This window comes from Dromaius novaehollandiae, chromosome 17 (genome assembly GCF_036370855.1).
Source record: "Dromaius novaehollandiae isolate bDroNov1 chromosome 17, bDroNov1.hap1, whole genome shotgun sequence".
NCBI classification, from domain to species: Eukaryota; Metazoa; Chordata; class Aves; order Casuariiformes; family Dromaiidae; genus Dromaius; species Dromaius novaehollandiae.
In genome coordinates this window covers 8,610,133-8,634,503 of record NC_088114.1, presented here as the reverse complement: position 1 = coordinate 8,634,503, position 24,371 = coordinate 8,610,133, and the positions used below count along the sequence as shown (strand labels likewise).

General features: G+C 47.3%; 1 long non-coding RNA gene across 1 annotated transcript in view; it reads left to right on the top strand.

The window, feature by feature from the left end:
* The first annotated feature begins 420 nt into the window (after positions 1-420).
* Positions 421-24,371, top strand: part of LOC112980449 (uncharacterized) — a 64,602-nt gene continuing 40,651 nt past the window's right edge. Inside the window, exons 1-5 of the long non-coding RNA XR_010392052.1 lie at positions 421-551; positions 703-827; positions 1,039-1,209; positions 2,790-2,896; positions 5,830-6,183. This is a non-coding gene — a long non-coding RNA (uncharacterized LOC112980449). The remainder of the gene's footprint in view (positions 552-702; positions 828-1,038; positions 1,210-2,789; positions 2,897-5,829; positions 6,184-24,371) is intronic.

Below are 24,371 nucleotides of genomic sequence, written 5' to 3'. Positions count from 1 at the left end.
GGTGTTAATTCTTAAAGAAATTTCTGTAAATATTCATAATATAATATGAACCTCAGGTAGCTGAGCTGGGTGTACTCATCTGCTTTTTTTTTTTTTTTTTTAATATGTTGAAGGATAAAGTAAACCTTTGTCAATATATAAGAAGCCCAAGCAAACTGGAAAAGTGGATGATACTACTGGTAAGAGAAGCATCATGTTATATAAACGCCCATCCCATGGGAGGAGCAGGCAGTACGAGAAAATGCCTGAAAGTGTTGCCTGTATGTAAACTCTACGCTTGGACTGAATGGTAGTACAGCCATGAAAGTCCACTCTAAAAACCTCATATGTATTTTGGTGGCGACAGTGGTTGCAGAGGCCTGAGCCTTGGCTTTCCAAATCACTGACTGCTTTTATTCCCCTCTCTTTAGCTTCTTTCAAAGTGGGATCAGTTGCAGAAGCAAGAGTCGGATGAGACTCTAGATCGTGGCCAGAATTTGTATCATCATCTCAAATAGATTGACCCCTTCAAGTTGGTTGCTTGGTCTGAGTGGAAGATATTCCCAGATAATGTGAGTTGTCCTTGACTCCTACTGCCTGAGTGTATGTTGTGGAGTCTACTGAGGATACAGCTGGTGCGCTTGGCACTGGGTATCACCAACGTGGAAATCTGCCAGCTGGGCAGTGATCTCATGTGCTGGGGTTTTTTGTCTTTTTCCACAGGCATTTGTCTGAATTTGCACAGTTGAATGGTGGGGAGCACAGAGCCATGGCGGGAAAAAGAATGAAGAACAATTAGAAGATGTGATATCCAGGGAGCAGCATGGGAAATTCAGCCAGAGCTGAAGGTAAGAAGTGGAGACAGGAATACAGGAATGCCTCTGAGTCTGCAGCATAGGAGGAGCAGATTGTTTTGCTTTGTGTGAACTATGAGTGCACTTCTAACTGCTAGAGATATCAATGGGCAATAAGGGTACATGATAAGTGGGATAACAGAGGTACATGATAAGTGAATACCCATGGATCCTAGGAGGCCATTTCTTCTTTTACTTTCCCCAGATTGCCCAACTCCACATCTTGTGGCTAAAGACCCAGCTGCCTGCTGCCATTCTCACCATTATGCCTCGTGCTGAAAGGAAGCAACTGCTTTGTGAAGTCAGTGGAAATACGCCAGCGCTCAACCAGCTGGAGACCTGGCCCACGCTTGGCTTCAGCTGAGCGGACTTCAAGGTCGGCTACTGCTGAGCGTGTGGGGACAGGCACAGCTGTCCTTGGTGGCAGGCCGCAGGCCAGCTGCTCCACCGCCGGGAATCACGGCAGCTCACTCGAGTCAGCACAACTGCACTAATTCCCGCTAGTGAAAGGTTTGGCCTTGGGGAGCTGCTCCCAGGTCTTAGGGTTGGGGTGTGGTCTGGAGCTTGGCAGAACACTGTGGTGCAGCATGCTGGCCGGCGCTTCCTATTTCTGGTATTGGGTAATCATGTATTAAAAGGTTATAAACCCAGGCAGGTGCTGTAATGTCTAGAGTGCTTCTTACATCTTTCTTTCATTTCCTTTGTAGGACCTTTTTTTTTAATGAAAAATGCATTTTTTGGATTCCTCTATTCCTTGTGTGATTAGGGGAAACCCAGTCTAGTACATCTGCTGAATGCTTTTACCATGGAAATATTTAGTACCAGCTCTGGCATATTTATGTTGGCTCCCTGATTAGACAATGTGCCAAGCTGTCCTTCGCGGCCTTAATTATCGCAACTTCAGGCCAATGTTGCCTGCTTTACAGCATAATCCCACGGCCTAGAGTGAACCCTGAAAATGCTTAATTAAGTGACATTCCACAACAGATTAAAGAGTCAGAAGCCCAAGATAAAGGGAGATTGCGACCATAGGAGTAGCAGGTGCTCTTCCCTTTCAGGATCACAGTTCTGACATTGACTATTTCACCTTGGGCATATAAAAAAACCAAACATTAATTGATAGTGGTTTAGGGTCTGCATTTGGCTTTTTGCCTTTTCTGTACAAAGTGATTCAGGGGTGCCTTGTGTCAGGCTTTATCCCTGGCTGGCGTATGAATCAGCTGTGTGGAGTCTCACTGATTTACATCAGCTGAGACTCTACTCTGTGCTCAGCATAATTTGACTGTCTGTCTCTGTAATCATGTGTGAATTATGGCCTGATCATGAGGTCAGCTCATGTGAGTGAGAACTGCGTGCCAGGTCACAGGGCGTAGCTCCGCAGAGTTCATGTGGAGCTCTGCCAGCCCCCACTAGCCTCGAATGTGGCTGTGTGCAGGGGAGGGCTGCAGGATGGACACCTTCCACCAGCTTTTACAAGAGTGACCGGGGATTTTGTGCACTTTAGCCTTTGGGCACCCAGCATGAGATGCTTTAGCAAAGTCAGTCAATGCCTTTGTTGTGCTGCACTTTGAAATCCTGGGTGAGGCATCTGGGTCAGGCACCAAACATCAGCTGCCTTTTATTGATTTAACAAGAAAAACAAAGCCCCCTCTGTATGTAAAAACTAGTTTGCAGGTATATGGAAGAGACACAAAGCGTGTTATGGAATCCCCCTGGGGAGCCAAAGTCTACATCTAACCTCAGAAGATCAGAATACAAATACAAATGTTGCAGATAATGTTACATTGCACAGATGAGGGCTCAAATCTTCAGCCAATCTGTGCATAGCAGGAATATGGCAGCAAGTGAGACACATGCAACACACTGAGCAAATCTTACTCAAAGGCCAATCTGTAAAGGCAGTTATCACTGATATTGTGTTTTATCATATTATTCCTCAATTATTTGCACCAACAGCTCTCCTGTCTTGGCTTCATAAACTGGCTCTGCAGAAGCTGACCTGGATTGATTTCCTCTTTACAAAGAGAAGCGGATCGTGGTTGGATTTCCTGACGTTTCTGCAGGTTCGGTTTGTGTGTTGTGTATTCTCCTCCGGGCCTGTGGCACAATTGCAGCAACTAAACTACAGGATGGGAATGAATTACATGCCCGTGTTAATACAGGGCAATCATCAGGTGCAATAATACATAAGGGGCCTGGGAAAGGGTGCTACCCTGATCGGCGACCTTGGTGGTTGGGAAGGTGATTTGCCAGGCAGTGGGTCTGGCTGGGAGTTCTGACTGCACCGGGGGAAGGAGGAGGGCTGTTGCTAGGCAGCGCGGGGGGAAATGCATTAGCCTCATACCTCTGGAGACCTGAGGTTTAAGTATCTCTTATCTTACAAGTGAAAGGAGTTTAGTGGTCCCAGCCTAATCCCTAGTGCATATTTTGTCCACATTACAAAATGTGCCACATGGTTTGACACAACTGGAAGCTTTGGGTGAGTAAAGGCAAGGATTTTTTTATTATTATTATTTGATAGCAGAAGCAGGGTAGATTATTTCTGAACTGCATCAGCGAAGTAAGCGGTGTGAGGGAGTAGAGCACATTATTTCCCTGCCTCTAAGATGGAGGAAAGGATACCTCCTGTTTTTTCTCTGAGCATTGCTGTATAGATGGTGAGGTTTTGGTGGTGGGACTGTCTTCTGCTATGGCTCTGAGCCTGCAAACACTTGCTGCATGCGCTTAACCCGTGTGCAGTGATTAGTTCCACTGATTCCAGTTGGGCCCCGAGCAGCAATGCTGAGCACGTACCAGCATCGAACGATCCCTAGGCCTGGGCCTCACTGGGGTTCGTGTGCACTACTGAAACACTTTTTACGTAAGTAGTTCTGCCTGAACTCTATATGACTTTACTGAGCACAGTGCTTTTACCAATATTAATATTTCTCAGCTTCTTCTGTTGCAGCTTTCCTTTTGTAAATGGAAAGTAGAGGAGTTTAAAAGAAGTGAAATCTTACATCGAAAGTCTCTTTTAGATACTCTGTGGAGGGATAACCTGCGGTGATACATGTGTCACAAGGATTTTTATGTACCTATGGATATTTTATGTATAATCAAGGGCTAGAAGCCAATAGGTCTGCACTGATTCCTTTGCAGAGCTTTGTAGACACTTAAAAGCAACAGCTGAGATTTGTTTCCTTTAGTCCATAGTTATTATTGTTCCTCAGGATTTGCTAAATGAACTGAAAACTCATTTTGATCCAGTCTAAAGGCCCAGTTCTGTGAGGGTTAGAGCATCCTCAGTTTCCCATGACTTCTCCAAGTTATTTGGCAGCATGCAGCTTTTGCTCTTCAGCTAGGTAGAAGATCAACCAGAATCAAAATCTGGATGTCTTACCCCACTTTAGCCCATGTGGGACTTGTGTGCATACCAGCCAGGATGCTCTCGCTCAGAAGCAGCAGAAAAGCTTTGCCTAGTCAAGCCCCCAGCCTGGGCCTGTGTGTACAGCAGATTGCACAGACCCCATCTGAAGGCCTCTTTTGTGGCTGGAGCAATATAAAGGTCTTTAGATACCGTTTTAGTTAGTGGAAATGCTTCTTTGAAGTCTTTGGGCCTTCACATGTCTTCCAGACTTTCATTTAATGCAGTCGAGAGGGGGTTGTTTTTCGTTTTTTTGTTTTTAAAGATTCCAGGTAAGATTTCAACAAGCTGGGGGTGTGTGTAGTATGCAATACTTCCTTGGGTCTTAATCAAATCAAACTGTTCTTTTAAGAAACAAAAATAAATGCTATTAAAGCAGGCCAGACACTTACAAAGCAGCAGATGTTTCTCTTTATTGTCAGAACAGCGATCTTTATTAAATACCAAAGAAAGCCCTATAAATCCAGGAAGGCAGTTGAATCTATGCTGAGAACACCTCTTCCTCAGGCCAGACAGTCCTTTCTCTTCAAAGTCATTTGTTTTTCCTACTGATCCTTCCATGGTGTTTCCGTGACATAAAAGCAAAAGGGAAAATGAATATTTAACAGTGGAAATAACCTGATAGTTTAAGCCTGAAAAAGCAAACACAGAAAGTAAAGGAAATTGCTAACAAAATGCCTTTCACACCTGTGCTTCCTTCTCATTGATGCCACGGCTAACACAGAGCGATTCTAGGGGGCCCGTGGAGATGTCCCAAAATTAGCAGTGGGCTGGTATGTGTGGTCACAACACAGTTAATGTCTAGGCATATCTTCTCCTGAGAGAATGTCTGGAAAAAAGCAAACAACACGTTATTATTGCCTGTGAACCGCAAAGCGATGACCCTGTGGAATGGAAGGAGCTCCTTCTGGGTTAGCTGCAGACTGCTGGCCATAATGAGTCTGGTAGTTTTCATTAGGATTACTAATAGCATCTTCCACTTTTAAGAAATAACAAGAAGATTTCTTGAATTAATAAATGGAAGATTGTGATTGACTAAACAAAGGGTATGCCAGTCTATGCAGCTGTTCTGTTTTAACTAGGTAATGTCCATAGATACAGCGTTAATTTAATTCTCAGATGAAATACTCCAGAGGAAATGTCAGATCAATAATGTAGAAAAGGGCAAAGATTTGCTAAGCCTGGCTGACTTACGTATGTTAACTACTGTGAGATAGGTATGGATAAATGCTGAACATTATGGTGAGTAATCACAACTGTCTTGGGTGTCTGAAAAAATATTCTAAGTATAAGCTATACAAAACAAACATGTTTCAGGCAAGAAACTGGTGTTAAGGTAGCAGGTTGTTATTTCATACACAATGCTATAGTTAAAATCTGTGGCTTCACTGTTTTTCTAGAAGAGTATAAAAAAACTTGTTGCAGTAATTGTTCGGTTCTTCCTGGCATAGTGGTGAGAGTCCCATGCCCAGCATTAACCTGGGCTTCTACATCAATGCATCTTTGAGCCTGTCTACATATGTATCAGCAGTAGCCATTAGCTTTTCTAAAGCTTGGTTTGTAACATCTGGATTTTGTCTGTTTTGCCAGCAGGTTGTGTGGGTGCAACTCCTATTCGCTTCAGACTATGGCCACGGAGGAAGTTCAGACCTGTGCTCCAGAGTCACCATGAGCTTGGTCTGCTTTAGGCTGTTCTGCTCTGCGTGGCTGGCTGGTGAGCCTCGCTGCCCCAGCAGCCCTGGCTGCTCATCCTTTCTGAGCCAGCAAGCGTAACTGCCAGTAGTCAGATGGACGTGTTAAGGCTGGGAAGGACTCTTCAGCTTTCCGAATTCACCCTTGAATGTTTTGGATGTCCAGATCTGGATTGTCATTCTGATTTGAGCCTGTCATTGCCTGGAGATGAGTCGAATCCCATTCGTAGGTGGCTGAAAAACACCTAAGGGACAGGTAGGTCCTGTGCTACTTGGGAGCTTTCCATGGAGCTGGCTAGCAAGGAGTACTCTGAAAGCAAATCCCCCCTTTCCTTGTCAAGAAATACTTCTGTTCCTAGCAGCTGTGTTTAGCCGTGGTCACGGCTAGCACGCTCTTCTTCCACCAAAGACAAGAACAAACAACTTTCTTGGCCTTTGGGCCTGAATCTCAGCTACTTGACAGTTGCAAAGTAATTTTTCCATGCAATCTTTGCTAAACCACTCAGAAACCTTGAGGATTTTTTATTTAAATAACATGATCTCTTGTAGTAGTGTGAGTGAGAGCTCTCCCAGAGACAGTGCCTGTGTGTGTAGTCTATGGGAACACTGTGATTTCAGCATTGCCAAAACAAACAACAGGTGCCTGTGTTATTTTGCAAGTAGGAGCTCATCAAATGTCAGACTTTGGCAGAGAAGATGCTTCCTTATAACACCAATCTTTTCACCCGAAAGGTCCCTGGAAACCTGGGTGGTGTATTTATGGTAAAGAATGCAGAGTTAGAAAATACTTGGTATCACCTTTGATCAAGTCTTTAAAGCGCTTTCTCAGCTACTTGTTCAGCTGCTTTATTTTTGTTTTCAACAAAAGTATGGATCTGTATCAGGTTTAAGAATAACTGGAGATGGCACACAGTGACTCAGAGAACTCGTAATAGCCTTTTTCCTAGGGGCTTGGCTTGCCTGCTCCTGAGAACTTTGCATGGGTGTAGCTACGCTGAGGTCGCTGTACCAGTACAAACCTGTGGTGCAGAAACATGACAAGATTGGAAAAAATGCTTACATGGATGCAATTAGTCCTCATCCAGGAACTGTGCGGCTTGTGTTGATGTCCAAGCAGGGTTTGTCATGGTGGAGGCTAACCTTAGGCCTGCTACAGAGATGTGAGACTGTACAGTGCACTTCCTAGAACAGGACTTTACTTCTCTAGGGGAGAAATTACCAGCCGATGACTTTTCTGTGAGCCAGGAAAACCGTGAAGTGATCTCCCTCTGCGCCTAAGAACCACCTCATGCCTCAGGAGGCGGCACCCCAGGGTGGCTTTTGGAGGAGGCAGGGAGATCCCGGGGCCTCCAAGCAGCATCAGATGCAGGCTTCTCAGCAGCCTCCAGCCTGTGTCCGCCTGGCCTATAACCAGCTGCGTTTTAAAAGGAGGAAAGAAAAGAGCTGACGCGAGCTGGAGCTGGTTTAAGGTGGAACTGAAACAATAGCTTGTGGCTGTCTGAATCAGTTCCCTCGTTTCATAAATTTGACTCAGAGCTGAGTATTTCAGAACATCAGAAAGAAAAGGCTTTTATTTCAATTTTGGTTCTAATAATGGGCAAAGGTCACAGCAGCTGGGAGGAGAGAGGAAATGAAAGGCACGGGCTTGTCTATTTTCTCTGAACCAGCTTCACCCGTTCCTAGTTACGATCTCAGCAGAATAATAATTGATATTAAGCAAAGCCAAGAAATGAAATTAACACATGCAAAATTATATTACAGCTGTGTCAGGAGTCCTACTCCTGAACAGTGTTAGCAAGGCCTCCTGGTGCAAAATAACAAGGGGCAGCAAGGAAAAAATAATGGCTAAGAGCAGGGCACCTCATGCTGAGATACTGGCTGATAGTTTACAAGTAAAGTGTATATCCGTGGGGCATACCCTGTGCACTAGCAGAGCTGTACACTGAAAGTTATCTTCACTGCAACTGGTGGCAGAGCAGCTCTATCTGAGGAACTGGAAAGGTACCCTGTTATGTGTACAGGGGCAGCTCTAACTTCTCTCAGACCCCCAAAACGTTTTAACGTGCTGAAAATCCACACTTAGAAGGTGCCAGCTAGCTTAAAACTTGATCTGTAGAGCTCAGGCTCTGAGCTTCTCCAGGAATTTGGCCTGTCCTCTAGACCAAAATCTTGGCATGTGCAGAGGGCTGTATGAACAGGAGAAGTGACCAGGACTCCCAGTCACGCTGCATTAGTGTGGAAGTCGGTCTCAGAGGCCTAACTTCTATAGCCTGTGTAGACAAAGGACTACCTACACCCAATCTTGTTATGGCTCCAGCTCCCAGTTTTGCTCCCAGAGATTTTGCAGATCTCTGTTCACTCTCTAGTTTAGTTAGCTATAGCCCAAGTTTCCTTTTCACCCATCTAGGGAAAGCAGAACCTGAATATGTAAATGTATTTACTTCCAAAGCATTCTTTGTAGGGACTGCCCCTAAAGTTTCTGACAGCACTTTGTCTTGCAAGCACATCGATCTGATGATGCCGGCCAGAGAAACCCAGAGCTTGCTGCCCTCGTCAAATCTCCCGGAGCACCTGCTGGAAATATAGCACATCCCACAGCATCTGCGTGCAGAAGGACACAAAAAGTGGGCTGATGTGTGAAACAAGGAATAGGAGAGAAGGCTGTATTTTATATACGTTAATAATAACAATAAACCTCCTAAGAAGCAATTATATTTGAAGAGGTTAGGAGAGCTGATGGAATATAATAGCCATGGAAACCTTTTTTTGCTTCTTGGCAGAGCTGGTATTGCCTCACTGGGCTTAGTATAGCACTGTGTGTTAAAATAGTTGTTAGCACTGGAACATTGCCTCCCACATGGATGAGCTTAACACATGTCGAGCTGTATGGTGTGGATGCGAACCTGAGCTGCCAGGCATAGTTGTGGGGATATAGCCACTTAGCTCTGTGCTGCTACCGCTGATGGAGAGCCAGCCTGGCTCGGTCTGTGGGGCAGGCACAGCATCGCCACGGGGATCTCCACTTTCTGTGTCCATCTGTGGTCCCCAGAGCATATAGGCTGATGTTGCTGAAGGGCATTTCTCACTGGTGGTAGATGTCAGTATGTAATGTTCTGGGGTGAAGTGTAGAGTCGCATCCTTGTTTTGCCTGGATCCTCACACAGATAATGACAGCAAACATTGGTCATAAAGGACCAGGTAAACTCTAGTTTGCAATAAACATCCTAAACAGTTCAGGTGGGAACCATCCAAGAGGAAACTGGCCAGCAAGGCAGATTAGGGAACCCTGTTTTTACCATCTCAGAAGCACATCTCCTGCATCCTTGAGTACTCTTATCTTCATTTGTCAAACCTCCAGTCGTGCTGTGGGGGAGCTGCATGGAAGCAGGTATGCCATGGCGACAGGAAGAAAAGGATGCCTCTGGAAAGCAGCTCGCTCACATGGAGATGCGATTCAAGTTAGCTGGAGATCTGTGTAAGCAGCCAAGGCTCTGGCTTGCTGCTTTGCATGGTGTTTGCAGCTGTCTCACGGATACCTTGCAGTCTGCTCCAGGCACTGGCAATCCTCTTTATTTTTGTAATTTAGTTAGATATTGGTGAGGCCAGGGACTGCTGCACAGTGCGGATGTCCAGTCTCCGGTCAGTGCTCTGGCCCACTTGTGTTTTGCTGGTGTACTGGCCTAGCCAACACGGGGTGCCATCGTTTCCCCATGGTTCCTGCGCTCTCCTGTCCAGGCATACCTTGCTCCGGAGGCACAAATGCCCAGCCCATGGCATCAGCTCTGCTGCCCACACAGGTTGCAGGTCTTCTGACCTCTGCACTAAACATTTCCCTCTTTCCTTCCCCAGCAGAGAACATACTGCTTTCTCTGCAGAAGAAGGAAAGTTATTTGGGGGGTGAGAGATCGTAGGACTCCTTAAAAAAGACCCAGATTTTCCATGTGCTCCCCCCGTACTCAGCCTCAGGGAAATAACCCAGTAGCAGGTATTTCTGTGTCTCTTGTTGCCTAGTTTGAGTTGTTTTCTCTCCCGGACGGGAAGTGTGGTGGCCGGTCAGAGCCCAGCAGGGGTGGGGGACGCTGGCTGCCGGAGAGGCAAGTGGCTGCTGGTGAAAGCCCGGAGTGGGGGCTCCTGGCTGCTTCTCCATTTGCAGCTCAGCGGGAGCTGGGAGCACCGTTGAGCCAAGGTGCAGTCCTTGACGCGCTGCCAGCACTGACTGTTGTGAGCCATTGAAAATGTGCCAGTGCACCGACTTCGACACCCTGTGGCTCTGGAGTCGTGAACGAGGTTTGCCGAGAACAGGGAGATTAATACGAGCATTCCCATGATGTGGTTAACTACATCGTTAATTCCAGAGACTCCTGGGACCATGCTGACAGTAGCTTTAGCAGCTGAAGTATTTAACGTGTTTTCCAAGACGCTCTCTAAACATAGATAGGACTGAGTGACATAAATGTATTTGCAGAACATTTTAGGGTTAGCACGCTCCGGAGCAGTGCAGTCATAATTCTGAATGTTACTTAGAAATGGTTTCATAAGAGGATCATGATTCTGTGAGGAATCCTCACAGTTTCTGTGAGGAATCATGATTATTAAATATATCACGAATTTTCCTCTCAGTATTTTTCATACCTATTTTCTCAAAGTATTACTCATGTAATTTTCCCTCTGAAAGTTATTACGAGTGAATCACCTTTAGCTCAAGTGAGCAAACATGACCAAGTGTTTATTCTATTCACAGCTGGGCAATTTTAAGCCTCGATCCTGACCTTAAGAAAGTCCCTGAGCAAGGCTGGTGGATAAGCCCCAACAATACACCACTGGTCCCCGGAGCATTGTGACTCAGAGGCGCATTTCTTATTAAAATGTTTCTGCTTTTAACTGGAGGCAGTCATGTCTTGCTGACCAGCATCTCCAGGGCCTTACCGGGCCCGCCCTGCTTTCTCAGCTGCAGCGTCTGGTGGGCTGCGGTCCCACCTCCTCCCCAGACAGCTGCTGGGATGGAGAAGTGAATGGTGAGTAGCCTTGTGGGCTTTGCTGCCGTTAGACCTGGGCGCTGGAGGAGGAACAGGGAAGTACTTATTTTCTACTGTGGGCAATTAATCTAAGTCACGATGTGTCTGTGTGTTGCTCTCGAGGCAGAAATAAAAATGGGCATCTGCAGTGCAGCCGGAGCACGTGGGACAGCAGCTCCGCTTCGGGCCGCAGCTGCTGTCAGGGAAGAGCAGCTCTGGGCTCCCCAGGCCACCCCGTCCTGCCTCCCAGCTGAGGGCTGGTTTCAGTTGGGTTTCCTCCTTGGGTGAAGCTCTTCTCCCCTTGGTGCCTGGCTTTAGCAAATTCATTTTGCAGTGACAGCTAATGGAGGGCAAAGTGTTTGCTGCTGGCCTGGCTGTAAAAGACTCTTTGTAGTCTGCTACTAATCTGAGCAGTTTTGCAGCCTCTTTGAATGCTATTGTCTTGAGTTTTGTTTTCAGTTCAGGTCTTGCCACCGGTCTCACATGGTTTCCTGGCTGGCAGAATAATCTCTAAGCTTAGCAAACAAAAGGCTTATAGCGTGTCAAATGAGCAGGTGAGGGAAACCGCATACCCTGCGAGAAGAGCCTGCAAAGGAAGGCGGCAGATGCAGCGGAGTCTGGCTCAGGGGGCTGCAAATAGGTTGGGACGAGAAGGGGGGAAGGACTCTGGGAGTCATGACAGGATTAAAAAAAAACGCTGCAAAGGCTGGTGTCATAAACCTCCTTACGTGCGATTTGCAGAAAGGAAGGGACTTTGGCAGAGGACCAAGAACCCTGGTTTCCCAGCGTTAGTGTTTTTCTGTTGCAGCGAGGGGAGATAAAGGGAGAGCAGGGACGGAGGCAGGCACTGGAGCTGGTGAAATACATCATGCATGTCATAGATATTCACGCATCAGTCTGATGACAACAGCTACGAGAAAGCGTGCTGGCTATCGAGTGGCTCAGTAGCTCTTTGAGATAAGCGTGACTGCTCTGGTTAAATGTATGACTACTTGGTTGGAAGGAGATCTAGTCTTAGTTTGGGAATGGGTGCCCTAAAAGCTTCTGAGGCCCTTGAAGTGGGGCTTAATTATTAGCTAATTAGCTGAAATGTATTTCTTTACTAATGAATGAGGGAAGGAAGGGAGGCTATGGTCAATGGAAAAGCTGGTAATCTCCTACTTAAGGCAGTAGAGGATGGATGTCAGCCTGGTCTGTAGAAGTGAACTAGCTGGATTTTTTTTCTGTGCTGCTACATAGTAATGTCTTAGCCACGTGTCTATCTGTAAAAAAAAAAAAAAAGAAAAGAAAAAAAAAAAAGGCGCGTAATATCCATAAGAAGTCACAGATCAGGCCCTGCTGCTTGTGGACGAGGCTTTGGAGGTAGCCTCACATTGCGTTTTGTTGGCTAATGCTCCTTGGAAGAAAGGAGCATGGTAACATACATTTGAGGTGGCTTTATAAATGAGGACATTGCCTTTTGAGAGGGTCAGAGGGGAAATAAGAGAGTAATTGTTATTCTGCGAACCTTAAGCTCTGTGACAAAACTGCTGTAAAAGAGTGAAAATTTCTGTAGGGGAAAATATGAGTAGTCTTAATCTCGAATTGCCTTCTTTATAATGCATAATTTAAAACGCATGTTAGTATTATCTTTGCATGATATAGTAAGCAGCCGTGTAATATTCTCTCTTTGAAGGCAGTATTACAGCTCCCTATCTTTGCTCAAGTAGCTACAAGGTCAAATCCTAGCTGATATCTCACAGAAACTGTAAAACAACTGAACGGATATTAAGCTGAGACTGACTCGGGGTGTCCCTTTCCTTGCTGTGCAACAGATGTGTGCGATAGCAGCTAACCAAATTAATTTGTCTGTTCGCCAGTCCTCACTTGTGAAATTAGAATACTGGCAGTTCTTCATCTTACATACCCCACGTAGATCAGCCCAGCAAATGCTACGAGGGAGTGGTAATGGGTTCCGCATCCAAGCCTAGAAATAGGGTGAGGGGCAGAAATCAGGAAGAATTCAGGGTTCAAATACCATTATTTTGGGTTCAAATACCACTATTTTGGGTTGTAATACTTCTGAAAAAACTGATCTGGTGGCTTGGGTGTTGCATATTGTTGAGCAGAAATATTTAAGTGAGAATAATAAGTTGTAATTGGCCTACATATTCCAGTTGAACTAGCTTTGCCACAAGCTCCTGGAGTCACTTCTTGGTGTCTTGTATTCCTGACATGCTGTCATAAGAGGTGCGGAGGCCTGAAACTCCCACTTACCTTGGTGCTCTGGAAATCCGGCTGTGTCGGTAAGGGCCTACATCTAGGCACTCGGTATGAAATGTTGGCTTTTTTCTCTCACTGCTTTGGTCTAGTCATATCCAAGACAGGATTATTAATATGTCTTTACCTCCCAGGATGACTGAGGTTAATTAAGATTTGTGAGGTGCTTGGATACTGCAGTGATGAGCACAGTAGAAATCAGAAGCAGCAAAAATGTCAGTATTCATGGGAAGATTTTAAAAATGTCCTGGGAAACCATCAAGAAATATTTCTTCAAAAATAAAAAGAATTAATTTCTCTCTCTCCCCCTCTCTGTGTTCAGATTTTTGGCAAATAACACTAACACTAGAACATTTAAAAAGTGTACTAAAACATCAGTTTTTTCAAAGATCTTTGCTTTTATTCTTATCTGACAGCAAAACAGATCAAAATGAACACTTTCTGATAAGAGTCATGTATTTGCCAGATGTTTAAACAAATGTCCGCTGGCTCTACCTCCAATATTTGCCTTCAGCGGCTGCAGAGGACAGTGAGCTGCCTGTGCCCACAAGTCATTAAGAGCCAGGCAAGATGCACAGGGCCTGAATCGGAGTGAAAAAGCCCTTGTGTATGGGCCTAGATTGTAGTTCATTTTCCCCTAATGATGTGCAAAATCAGGAGATGGGGTATATTGGGTTGAAGGAAACAGAACCAGTTTCCAAGAGACTTGGTGGGGAAAGGGCATGGTTTTTGTAGTCCGTTTAAGAATGCAGATAGGTGCTTTGTGAAAGTTTGCAGAGATCTTCCTCCCCAGCAGCTAGGCATCTCCCTGCTAGAGGTTATTCAAGACAGTCCCCCAGGGCCCAGCTTGTTCTCTTGCCTTCAATAAATCTGGCACTGATTTTCTGCATCTTGAGCCCTAATCCTGAAACAAGCTCCAGATGTGCCTGGAGCACAGGTGAGTCTATCTGTTTGCCTCCACCTTAGGGTCAGGTCCCTTTATTGTGGTTTTCTTTTCTGGGTTTTTAAATTTACTGTCACCATCTATCAGTGTTTTTAGCAGAAGGAAAGATGCAGTCTTTGATTTGGATCTCGGAGATGCATGTGCAGATGAAAGGTTTGTTCTGATAACACACAGCGAGAATGGCATGGTGGGAGAACAGTATGTGTTTTAGCTACTGATGTTACATTTATTTGATATATCCTTCTGAATGGCAAGGTTAAGGGTATGTTTGCACATGTTGGTATTTGTCTGCCTCTGGTTTGCTTTCTGTGAGAGGGCAGTGATGCAAAATGGAAAGGTAAAATGGAAAGTGGGAAGCTGGAAGCTTGCGTAATTCAAGTGCGGGTCACTCTGCCGTAACGTGATGGAAAGCAGCGTCGCAGTAGGTGCCACTAGAAGCAGCTGGTGAGCAGGAGCCCGCTCACCCTGTCCTCCGCCCTCCCGAAGCAGTGCCGCCGGGAGGGCAGTGCTGCGGTCCCTCGAAGCGGGACCTGCGGATCGCAGCGCCCAGGGCTTCGCTCCGAGCGCGCCAGGCTGCGGGGCGCCAGCGCGGACCGAGGCACCGCTCGCCCGTGGCCGCGAGCCGGGCCAAAGTCACCAGCAGAACCCAGACCGCCGCTCCCCTGCCGGGTGCCTCGATCGCTGCGTGGCACCGTCGGCTTGCGGCACGTCGCTCCACGAAACCCTGCAGCGGGGCCGCGTTCGGTCCCCTCGAGGCGCGCTCTCCCGTGGGTGGGCACCGCGTCCCGGCTGGCCGCCCCAGGCCACCGCTGCGGGTAGGGTGCCCACAGGAGCGGGGCTCCGAGGCCGCCCCGCCACCCGCCTCTCCTCCCTGCTTCCTCTTTCGGTAGCGCAAAACGAATCCCTCCAAAGTTAAATAACTAAACAAACAAATATGGAGCTATTTATTTTCTATTGTCATAGAAATGCTGCGGTCTAGGACAGAATTTCACATTCGCTGCTCACATCTGCGGCCCTGCTGCGCTTGGGGTGGAGGGGAGAAAAGACTATTTCTATTATTTGTTCCAGCCGAGCCAATAAATCAGATGCTAATAATCCCCCTCCGAAGCCGCCCCTCGCCAGACAAGCCGCCCTTTCTCTCCGGTCCCCGAGGAGCGGAGCCGCGTCACCCGCGTGGTAAACACTGGGCGTAAGAAAAACACTTTTTCTCTTGGGGTGGGGGGAAGAGAGAAGAAAAAGACGTTAGAAAATGTCATTTTCCCTCAGAACTAAAATAACACAGCAGTGCTAGCTAAAGATGCAGCTGTGGTTCAGAGGGTTTTATTTTTATTTTTTTAATACGCCACTGGGAGTTCAAACAATGTGTCAGAGATATGTTGTCTTTTGTAGAGAGCTGCTTCTTTCTCTCCACCCTCCTTCCTTCCTTTTTTTTTTCTTGAAGCATTTTAGTCATTCCAGCGAAAACGCATAGCTCATTTGGATAAAAGCCTCTGCTGTGACATCCAGAGCCCAAATACACAAAGTTGTTTGTTTCAAAGGAAGAGTCTGGGAGAATTTATTGAAGTGACACCCCCCTCCCCATGCCGCCCTTGTAAATTAGTGAAATGGATGTTCTGTGGCACTTGTTAAAAAGTAATAAATCCTCTCGCGTGCTTACTGCTTGGAAGGTGGAGGAAAACATGACAGGACTTAGTCCGGAGGAAGGAGCGCTCGAGATGCTCCTTCTCCGGTGCCAGGCGCTTGATTTCAGAGGGTGCGGAGGCGCTTTGAGGGCCCTCAAGAAGCGATGGAGCACCTCGGGCGTGTAAATGAGGTGCAGTGCCCGTCCGGGTGTGCTCCGAAGGCCAAGTTCCTCTGCACATCCATAGGCAACGTTGTACACCCTGACACCCAGCGATTAGCATATGATGGTATTAGTCAGCTCTTAATGGTGCCTGAGGATCTCTCAGTGCTTTGCAAATCCTGATTAAACAAATGTTGGTTAATTTTTTTTTAATCCCCATAGTGCCAGGATGTGGTAAAGCTGCTTTCTTCGTCTCTCATACCGAACCGATGGCAGTGCTGCAAGCAGAGCCGGGCGTCCTGGGTCTCGTCGCTCCCCTGCGCGGTTCCTTCGCAACTCGGCTGCCGACCCACGACGCCGGGCAGACGCTGCCGGCACGTCCAGCCTGGGAGCATGGGGGGCCCAGCCGCCCCCCGGCCCGCTAACAGCAGCCGAGTCTGCCCGCGGGGGCCAAGGGGCAGAGCGGCGACGGGGGGCAGCAGGGATGGGCACGGTCTCAGCCTCTCCTTTCCGGAGCCCTTTCGGCCCCATCATCCTGCGTCGTGGCAGCGCTGGGTGAAACGGGGACCCGCGGGGTGCTCCTCCCTCCTTCCACCCGCGTCTGACAGCACCGCTTGGGCTTGTCTTGCAGTTCGTAATTTCTTCCTCCTCTGCTGTGCTGGTGGCTGCAGCAGCATTAGAGGCTGTGGGAGATGTCCAGACCTGGCGTGGGACGTGTTCGGAGGCAGGAGGAGTCGCCTGGGGAGGGTGGTGGGGCCCCGGACTGCTGAGTCCAACCCCCCATGCGTGGCCCGGCAGTGCAGAGACGCTCCGAGAGCTGGCAGAGCAAGCGGCCGTGGCTTTAGGTGTCGGAGTTTCCTTCTGACTGGGAGCTTGAAGTGCATCTGGCTGGATAAGAGTTTGGCGTAAGGGGACTGCAGGAAGGTTTAAACGTATTTAACTTCTGTCAGAAATGGAGAGCAGACAAGATTGTGAGGATGTGGTCGATATGCATTTAAGCTCTTCTTTTGAAACCACAAACCCCAATCTCTCTTCTTTTTTTTTGTCTTTGCTTTTGCTGGGATAATGCAAAAATGACTTGGTTTGTAGTATTTTCCGAGAATCAAGACGAATTAAGGGCTGGCTGTAAATGCCGCGGAGTCTCGAGGGTGGATGCAGACTCCTGACTCGGAGGAGCCGTTCCGGAGGGCTGCAGGTTTCTCTCCATCGCTCTTCGCTCGTGGCCGCTGCACGATGTGGCTGTGGGAGGGAGCAGAGGAGAAAGGCAGAGCGATTTGCGTGCCGCGTAATGGGTTGTTACAGATTAGCCCGGAGTGAGTTCAACAGGATAGCAGGAGCCTTGCTGAATATGTTAGATTAGGTAGTGAAAAGAGATGAATTTCTTATCACTGCACATGGCATATTTCGCAATTGGGTTTTAAGTCTTCTCACTGCAGAGTGCATTTAGCACTGCAAAAATGTGCTCAAATGGCACAGACTCGACTATGTGTCACCCTCTCACTATCAATTAGTTTCCTGCACTGATGAGGGTATGGCTTTAGCATTTGGCAGTGAAGGTGATTTCCACAGTTGTGGAAGCCCACAAGTGTGGGCTTTATGCAGACTTAGTATAAAAAAAAGGGGGAAGGGGAGTAAGTAGAAGGCACCAGCTGTCTTGCTTCCTTCACCTGGCCAAGAAGAGCGAAGGGGCGGAGGGAGACAGCAGGAGGGTCCGTGCTGACCTCCGGGGGGGAGGTCCTGCCCGGGACTACCTCGGGGGGCTGCTGCTTTGCAGAAACATTTGCCTCGCGTGTGCTTACTGGAGAAAGGCTCTGAACTCATGTTTCCCTGCCTCAGAGCACCTACCGGGTGGGATTTCCTTCACCTCTCCTCTGCTGCAGAGAGGGCCTAAAAAGGCTATGTGAAAAGCGCGCTGGCTTTCATTGCCCATAAAATCAGGCTGATGGTAATTGCGGTCATGTGGCCAGTGTCGTTGATCTGAAATTTGTTGCAGTGCGTTACAGTTCACAAGAGGATGGCTCTGTCTTTCAGCTGGAGCATTAAAACTGATGGCAGATGCCAGCTCTATCAGCTCTCGTGGGCTCTGGAGCGAGCGGGAATGTGAGCGTTTTGCCTGCTAATAAAAACTTTTGGCAGAGTATTAGGGAAAGGCATTGGCTGTTCCTCTTGAATTTGTTCCCTTCCAGTGTGAAGTGGGGCTTAGGCACTTGGTGGTGGTGGTGGGAGCAGTTAATGTGGAAATACAGTGACAAAAATAGCAAGTTAGCAGTTGTGCCATAGTGGGTGTGCGTGGGAACTCATTTGTCATGGAGTCTGGGAAGAAAGTACTCAGACCCTTCCCTTCCCTTCCCGGGAACTTGAGTGCCTTTTGCCCTTGAAGTCTGGGGGTGGGATGTCTAAACAGGATTCATCCTTCTGCACCTCTGTCCCCAGCAGTGAAGTGCTGAGGCTAATGCTTCCTTTGCATTATTTATTTACTCTGGGAAAAGACCGTTTCTTCTATTTTTGCAAAACAATAGAGGCAAAATCTAAGTGCCTGAGGCATTTTAAAACAGTAAGGGTTAATTCTGTTTCCAAAACAGTGTTGTGTTTAATTCAGCAACCAAAGCAGGACTCTTCTATCTCTGTCTTCTGTGAAACAAATGATCACCTGGTAACAGCAGGGAAAATGATTTCAAAACCTTTTCCAGGTATCTGGAACATCACAAAGGCCTGCAGAATTACAGCTTGAAACTTAAACCTCAAACCACTTCTGAATGGCAGGTTTAAAAAATGGTTTGGGAGAGAAGATGCCTGAACATGCACATTTTGTAGGTAAATGAGCAGCAAGGTTGACTCCGAGAGGAAGTATGATATTAGCTGCCTTTCAGAGAGTTTTTAGTGAGTTGGCTGATTCTGATCTCCCAAGACAATGAGTTAGGATGGGGAAATGATTCCCTCAGCTTGAGGGAAGGAGCTGGGAGAAAGGAGGCAAGAGCAGAAATAAATTAACAGCTAGCTTTCATGGGGATTAGGGACGAGAGCCTTGTGTCTCCCTGGGCCGAAGGACTCAACAGCGCTGGGCAGGGGGTCTGGAGACTGTCCCATGTCCTGTTACTGCCATGAACCCAGCGACAAGAGTAATTTAAAGGACTATTTTTTTTAAAAAAATGAACAAAACTGGCCCTGTACCATTTATCATTTTCTCTGAGGTATAAAATGAGCCCTGAAGGGAATATATTTGGGTTTCGTGTTTTTTTTTACTAGGTCTTTCTTTTTTTCTCATCTTTATTGCAAGAGGATAAAGTTGGGACTTGATCTTTTTCCTGAAGGATTTCTTGAAGTCCCTGCATGCTGGGAGCTCTCACTCTCTGCTGATCCATCTCCTCTCTTTGGAGATATAAAGGCGTTAAGCTATTAGCTGGAGTGGGAAGAGAAGCACAGTTTTAAACAATTGCTCACTTCAGGCCCTGTCTGTGCTGAAATGGGGAGCATAATTGCAGGGCGCAGAGGCTCATTTATCCAGCCCTTTCGGATGCTAGAGGCTGTGGAGCTGCAGAAGATGCACAAGCCGGCCTGGCTGTTTAGGTGTTTTCATAGCTAAAGCCCTTGTCACAGCACCTGCATGAAAACCAGCTGCTATCTGAGGCTTTGATGGAGCCCAGTTCTTAATTCTACCTGTTACTTCTTGGAATATGCAGACTGTGCCATCTTCAGTAAAACTTCGGGGAAGTCTCTTGTTTTCCCTCCTGATCTCTTAAAATCATTAACTTTCTGGTTACCATTGGATCTTTCCAAATGGCCTCTTTTTTTTTTTCCTCCTTCCCCCCTCAAGTCCAGGCAAATAAGAACAGAGGGGAGAAACCCTCAAGGTGTGATCTGTTCAGGACACTTTTTAAAAAAGTACCCCTCCAAAGCTCAAGCCTAAGGTCTCTTTATTTATTGCCCCCTTGACATGTCACATTTTACAGGGCCAGCCGAACCACCGGAGGCCCCTCCGCAGGAGGGAGGACCTGGCGGGCTGCAGGGCCTGGGCTCCAGCTGCTTGTCCGGAGGGGGTGCTACCACCCGCTGCGTTACTGGTGGCCTTTCCCCCGCGCCTCGGCAGCCAGTGCTTGCATCTGACAGAGACCTGTGAGCTTTCACTTGATTAAACGTTAAAACCTCATCTTGTTTGAAGTAAGAATCCCTTTTTTGCCCCTTCTTGCTGAGGAGATTGATAGCCCGGTTCAAAGGACAGTCTGCGACACCATGATGTCATGCTGTATGATGAAATTTGTGCTTCATTCCTCCGTGCTCACCTCAAGCCTCTTCTGCACACACACAGACCTTTATATGTTAAACCAACAAAAGGTATCAAAACACATCTGAGCAACAGTGATATACAGGGCTTGGAAACTTTCTTGTGTTGTGTTTCCTAACCTTGGTCACTTGGATGCTGTGACAAAATGAACTGTGAAGCGCGGCACTGGCAGATTTATAGTGGGGAAAGTGGTCTGCAATGTGCGTATCTTGCAGTGTAAATATTCCAGAGGGAGAAATAATGTAGTTTTCTGAGCAGTTTGTCTCAAGCATCTTCAGTTTGATCATTCTGGATGCAAAGTTTGAGCCACAGAATAAAGTAGCACCAAGGGCTTTGGTTTTCTCGCCAGCTCTTTGGCATCTGGAGTCAGAGACCTGTTTGTTTTTGCCAGGAGAGATGGATGTTGGTCAGTGACAATAACCTTTTGTGTCCCTTCCCTTGTGAGCTATTGATGAAACTCAAGAATTAATGCCTTGAACAGGGTCTGTGGGCCATTCAGCCCAGCTCAGCCCCTAAACTACATATTTTAACTGAACTGGTTACAAAACAGATCAGTCTAAATTGGTGCAAGTCCCTTTGTGTGGACACTCCTAAATCAGTTTAAGAGTGGCTGGTATTGATTTTGACTTAATGTGGTTTGTTACTGAAGTAAGCTGAATCAATAGTGCTAAATAGGTGCAATTTCTTGTGTTGACTATGCCATAGAAAACTTTCATAGAAAAGAGATGTGCACAAAGGGAAAAGGAGTGAGCTTGTTCGCCCATTGCTTCCTTGTGTTCCTCTATCATTCTCATGCCAACCTTTGGGATTTTTCCCAGATGATGTCTTTCTGAATCAAGCTTCTTGGCCCACCTACTGTAATTATTAGAAGAGGCAGGGATAAAGAAATCTTCAATCCAAATCTACGTTAACTTAGGTTTTCTAGGAATGTGAATTTTTCTCTGTTTTACTTATTTACCATCTTTATTGTTGAGCCGGGAACCTCTGCAGGGAACCAGAACTCGGAGTCGTCCAAAAGCTTCAGGAAGATGATACGGTTGTTTGGACACTTGCTGTTGACTTGGGAAACTGGAGCTGTGCTTTGTGATAGACTTTCTGTATGGTCTTGGGGAAATCACAAGGGCTCTCATCCTCGTTTATCCAGCGGTACCTCTTGCTCTGTGTGGCACCTTTAGAGATCTTTGTTGCAGTAACAGAGTTATGAGTGGGGCATAGAAATACCTTTGACAGATCCATCTGTGTAGGCTTCTAGCCTTCTTGTCAGATCTTTACAGCTGCACTTAATATGTGAGTGAGAGGAGCAGGCTTCGGGGTTTCTGTCAGGAAAGAGAAGGGAGAATTGCCATAACGAGAATGAGCAGCCCTATCTCCTCATTAGGACTCGGTCCGGGCGCTGTTGAATCCAATGAGGATTTTTGCCTTCAACCTCTCTGTAACCAGCATTTAGCACTTACTGTCAATACACTGGGTTTCCTTCTCATGCATTATGCAACGCGTCTTACTTTCTCGTTGCCATTCCAACGCTGCTTAGTTCAGTGCCCTGTTATTATAACCATCTGAGTTTAGCTGCTAAATTTTATTTATTATAACAGCTAACATCAATTATGGATCCCTGCTAGCCATTAGAGCTTTGTATTGATTTCCTTGCATGTCTGGTCTCCCGGCCAGTGCAGAGCAAGTGCCTCCGTCCTCCGTGGGCCTAGCGATGCTTCCCCGGGTCTCCCGGCCCCAGGGAGCAGCAGTGCCCTGCAGCTGACCAGTGTCTCCTAATGGGCCAGTGCAAAGAGGCAAGGCAAGGTGTCACTTTTTACCCCTTCTGCTCTTACACCCTTTTGCACCCTGAGAAATCAAGTATCCTCATTATAACACTTACTAACAGATTATCAGTGTGCGAGTGTTTGGTTTCCTCCAGGTCTCTGGTAGATTTTGCTTTTTGTGTTTTTAATGCTCACCCCCAAAAGATGAACAACAGCCATATTCTCTCACGCTCCAGTCATTTCCATGCATGTCTCAGTCAAAATCTCATTTTCATTCAAGAAACAAAAGGTCTGTCAACTCATTTAACTGCACAGAAAACATCAAGCAAGAAATAAAGCCCACTTAAGAATAAAGAGGAGGAAGAGGCTCAGTCTAATAGATTGTTTTGGTAGGTGGTTTCGTCAGCTCCGTTTGCAAGCTGTTGCGGCGCGAACCTGCTGCAGAACCAGCCCGTTCCCGGCACAGGCAGTAGGGCAGCACTGGCGGCAGGTCGCTGGGGATGGTGACTCCCAGCTTTGGGGGCCATGGAGAAGAAGTGGGTGGTCTGTCCCAGGAGGGCTCTGCCCCCAGCAACCTTTTTCCTCCGGCTGCTGCGGGCAAGGGCAGGCTACGTGAGAGGCTGTCGCTCACGGGGCAGCCTTGCCTTGCAGCAGCACCCGCCCCTTCACGCTGCCTTACCCGTAGCAGCGGCGTGAGTCGTGAGATCTGCTTTCTGAAGCTCTTGCTCCTGGCTCTGCCCCACGGTAGCAGCAGGACCAGAGACCGGAGGTAGCCGTGCGCGCTGCACGGCCGTTGAGCTGGAAAGGCGCCGGGAGCGCAGGGGATCAGGAGCAAGACCGCAAATGAATCCGGGCCTCCGGGCTGCCGGTCCCCAGTGCCCCATCCAAAAGACAGGCCGTTTCCTCCCCGACACGGTCTGCGACCAGCCTTGTGCTCGGCTGCAGGCGAGCGGCGAGCCCAGCTCTAGCGTGCCCCATGGCCGCAGCATGCTGGCTGGCGGCCTTTCGGCAGGCACTGCCAGGCCAGCCCTGGGGACGACTCAGCGGTTGCAGGTTTCTTGCATGCTTTCCCTTGACTTTTCCCTTCCTTTCAAGAGATGACCACTTCAAACAACAGTTCTGCTTTCTGATGCATTAAGACTTGGATATTTGCCATTCATCACAGCTGCGCGTTTAAGCCTGCGTGATTATTTTGGGAAGTGAACCATGGTGATTTGTGTGTATGTGTTTTATTGGCAAGCAGGATGTTCCGTATCTACCTCTCCCTGGCTGTGTGCATTTGCATTGGTTAATAAAATGGATAATGCTCAATGACTTTCTGATGGGTGAGCAAGATTTGGCATACAGGATGTAGTAGCTTTTCATGAAGGCTAAAATTTCATCCTCAGAGACCAAACCCTCTGTGGCAGCCATACACAATCCATAATAACAGAAGCTTTTAACCCATCCATAATTGCTTTCATATAGAAAATGATTGCTCTAAGTTAACTTCGTAATTCCAAATCAGTGGCTCTCAGTAGGATTTCGCATGCTTTAATTTGCCCTGAATTATCTGTAGAACTCAGACAGTTCATCTGTGCTCTTTCCTGATTATGGTCCCTGCCACTCTGACCCAAACTTTGTCTATTTAGGTTTTTTTCCTTTCTGAAAATACACCCATTTCCAATGATACCTCCACAGTGGCAGTGATTCTGACTTGTGAATATAGTGGATACCATGCTCTCAAGCTGTTTCACTTGGAGGCTGGCCCATGCTTTAAACCTGTAATATTTTATTGTCTCAAGTCTTGGGAGCTTTTGTGTTTGTATTTCTAGTCTTGGGAAGAATGATGTGAAATAGATACTGCATACGCAGGTGGGAGACATGCAGATGTTTACCTGATGGTAATGCTTAACTATCTCGCTTCTCTCTCTGTATTTTTAGAGCTGGGTAGGAGCTAGATTTCTTTTCTATTTGGAATTAAAGTTGTGAATTTTTTCTTTAATTAGGAATTCCCACTATTCTGAATTCCAAAACACAGTGAAAAGAAAAGTTCCCAGGACTTCTTCCTTTTCCTTTTTTTAAGCCCCTTTAGGTTAAGGGAGGGGTCCGTGCACGCCAGTGGCAAACCCGAGCAGGGCTATGTGCAGCCCAGCCGCAGCGCGGGGCGGACGTGCAGCCAGCTCGCGGGGCGCTTCATGCCGCACTGCCTGCTTGGCAGTGGAAGGAGGAGGGGAGGGTTTAACGCCAGCTCTCTGTGTGCATACTGTGCATATGGGGGTTTCCTGGTCACAGCGTTAGACGTGCCCTAACGGCAGATGTGGCAATGATGTGGATCGGGGGAAACTGGGGGGTCCTCCCTAATGAGGGCAAACCGAGTGGTCGGGCGGTTTGGCAGTCCCAAGATGAGCAAGGTTGCCGCTCCT